Source organism: Lactuca sativa, chromosome 6 (genome assembly GCF_002870075.4).
Source record: "Lactuca sativa cultivar Salinas chromosome 6, Lsat_Salinas_v11, whole genome shotgun sequence".
Lineage (NCBI taxonomy): Eukaryota > Viridiplantae > Streptophyta > Magnoliopsida > Asterales > Asteraceae > Lactuca > Lactuca sativa.
The window spans coordinates 158442747-158446229 of record NC_056628.2 but is presented as its reverse complement, the minus strand read 5'-3'; the positions used below and the strand labels follow the sequence as shown (position 1 = coordinate 158446229).

General features: G+C 34.2%; 1 pseudogene; it reads right to left on the bottom strand.

Moving 5' to 3' along the window:
* Positions 1-2810: 2810 nt before the first annotated feature.
* LOC111901237 (signal peptidase complex subunit 1-like) lies at positions 2811-3091 on the bottom strand (annotated as a pseudogene).
* Between the last annotated feature and the right edge of the window lie 392 nt (positions 3092-3483).

Sequence of the window (3483 nt, the reverse complement as noted above, 5' to 3'; positions counted from 1 at the left end):
GAAATTAAGATTGAACAAGTTCAGTCCATATAAGTTTGGATTTGTCACTTTCCTTGTCTTGTGATTATGGTTATGAAAAATTCACATGTATAGGAACACATGCACCATAAAATCTAAGTGTCATAAGGTTTATCTCCAATTCATGAAAATGATTGTGAGGAAACACTTTCACTATGTAGATTTTAAGGAGATAGCATTTGTGATATTTGCATTCTCAAATTTGATTATGATTACGGCATCCCTCTTCATAGTTCGAATTGTGAGAAATGTCAAAGGTCTAACCATTTGAGACTTATTGCTGTAAGTTCTTAAATTGTTTTGACACACATGTGAGCTATCATAGAAAAGGTGTACGAATTTGAGAATCCTAGATAAAGTCTTATCGAAGCATCTCGTATCAGAAATCTGAACTTTGGTAAGGAAGTCAATAAGTATTGATTTCTTGAAGTCCAGCTGATTTCTGGGTATATGTCAAAGCTAGTGGGAGCATTAGTGTTATGCTAGTAAGATGATAATTATAATGCTAGTTGGAACATAATTATTATGGTAAATGTTGCAAGTTAGCAATGTTAATTATAGAAAACAAAAGTTTCAAATCGCAAAGTTGCAGGGTTTGAAAATGTTGTTTTTTTTATAATTAAGGGAGAGGAATTCATACTTCATTTCAAAATCTAAAAGCCTAGATTGAGTTTTTAATCAAATTTTGTCAAATATATATGAATGTTATGTTGGAATGGTTCAACATAAGGAAATTCTATATATGGAAATGATAATTGCGTTCTCAAAATTTGATTATGATTACGACATCCCTCTTCATAATTCAAATTATGAGAACATGGCAAATAGAAATATTATAGCAAAAGACTTATCATGTATCATGTCTTTATGTTAGACATTATGAATCGTGTCCCATATGCTTCGGGTATAGGATCGATTCCATATGCTATAATATTATCGTGTTCTAATTTTCCAAAAGCCTAGGGCATTAAGAGGGAAAAATGAATAGAATTGGATATGACTAAAGTGGTTAAACAATTGTTAAGGACAATCTAAGGTTCGCCAAAGATTGGTCGCTTAAGGACAGTGGGAAGTATAGTAATGGATGGACCATATTGACATTATTATGAATAGATAAGAGTCTATTAATAATGAGTTGTCGTATAGCAAATATGGAATATTTCCATATTGGAAGTTGAAGAATAGATGAGAAAGTTAGAAACTTTTATGCAAGAAGGATGTTCAAAGGAATGTACTTTGAATTTGAGACTTCATTTCCATGGAATTGTCTTGCAACAATCTCCAAAGGAATATTTTGTAATATCATTGGTCAAGTCTCTGTGACTTTGGTACCTAGACATTACAGAAGAATCATTGCATGATAGTTTAGATACTAACACTTTCTAATAGTGGCAAGAATTTGGAATTCTTACACTTTCAATAAAGATTTGGAATTATGAAATGAGCATCATTGAAATGTTGTTAATTGGTCTATTTCACAAAGTAAGGACCATAGACAAACATAGTGTGCATGCTTGGAGCATGGGACAACTATTGTTTTAATTCAAGTATTAAGTTGATTATTAGAAACATTATACAATGTGTACTCAATGTGGTGATTAAATAAAAGGTGTTTTATTTATATTCATAAGTTCTGAGACCATATTGGGTTTGGTTATTCTTTTGTTTCACTTTGCATGTTTTGACTTCCCGAATAACTAGGTTATTCAAGACCATCCACAATCGATCATACATACTTTGGAAGTAGGCATTGAGGCAAGACTGTCATGAATGAGTCTGTAGAGGTGTTTTAGTCATAGCACAAGTTTGCTACAATGTTCATGAGTGCTCCTGGAATAAGATTCGAGTATTGGATTCAACCCACGCTCATCTGAATTACTTCATGGATTTTATCATGAGTGATTGTGAGACGATAATATCTTATATTCTTGAAACGGAGACATGTGAGTGGTAGTTGCGAGTCGGTTGCACATTGACATATGTAAACACAGCAGTAACTTGGTGTTATAAAACATATTGTTGTTTGTAATTTGATGAGTAAGTACAAGTGAGCATTTAGGTCAAAGTTTATCCGTTCCTTTTACCCCATGTGGATAAAAGCCATATATGTGGGCACCTCGATGAATTAGTGATGACACACCTAAGTGATTGGCCAAGCCTGGAATGATTTGATTTGTTCAATTAGTCGGTCGTTATAAATCGGAAAACGGGAAACAACAGATGGACAGAGAGAATGATTATAATCCATTTTTCAGTCCATATGATATCTAGAATGGAGGAATATATGATCCCTTATCTAATGCATGAGTCATTGACTAGATCAGAGTTCGACAACGGCTTTTTAAGAGTTACGATTGCTAGTCGGGTTGTAGAGATGTACTTGCAATAATAGTTGTTAGACTTATCTAAGTGGGAGACTGTTGGATTAGTTGTCTAAGGTCCCGTTTGATAGTTCCTGACTGAGAGAGTTGACTGGGAAATATCTGTATGGGTAAGAAATCCTGAATGAGTAAGAAACCATGCTGCTTGATTGTACATCTGACTTAATGTTCTGACTGATGAAAAATGACCATTTTACCCTTATACTCTATACAACAATGGATGAAGTTGTTGAAAAATTATAAAGATGTACTAAAGATAATCAAATTCAAATGCTCTACTCATTTAAAATATTTTTCTTCAATCTTCTTGCCTTATATCATTTATCAAGATAAACATTAAAAACAAAATAAATTCCGAAAAAACACAATTCTCATTTCAATATGACTCAATTATGATATAATAGCCATAGCCTATTTCTTGCTGGGGTTCTTCTTTGAAATCGAAGTCACATCCACCTGTGGTTTTGGATGCTTTTCAGCTTCACTTGGATCCAACCACTTGAGAGGATGTTTGTTAAAAAACGGCCAATTAGGAATTTTAATCAAAGTTGTCAAAATCACCCCCCAGCATACATTATCAACATCAGTTGAAATGAACCCACAACATACCCTGTTATAAATGTTGCAACTGCAAATACCACCAGTAATATCTGCATCAATTGCTCTGGTACCTTCTGTCCTTGCCAATCCATCTATTTACCCGAGGGTATTATCGGAATTAAAAAATATATAAGGTGTAACCGGAGTCAATCAGCTACCTTCAACAGTAAATAGATGGATTTAGGGCAAGGAGTAAGCAATTGCTCTGCTACCTTCAACAATAAATTCATTTTTATCAGTTTTGTACATGTAATTGAAATCAGAGTCAATCAGATACAAAGGAGTAAGCAAAAGGACAATCATAAGGTGAAATCGAACACAGTGAGCATTTAGGGCAAGGAGCTTTGATCGGCTGGAGAAGAAAAGAACAGCAGAAGCATACCTGATAGACGAGGAAGGAGCTTCGCCCGACAATTGGAAGAGGAAGAAATAGGTCGATGTTGCTTGCTAGAGAAGAGGAATTGCTGTAAGGGGAGAAGAAAGG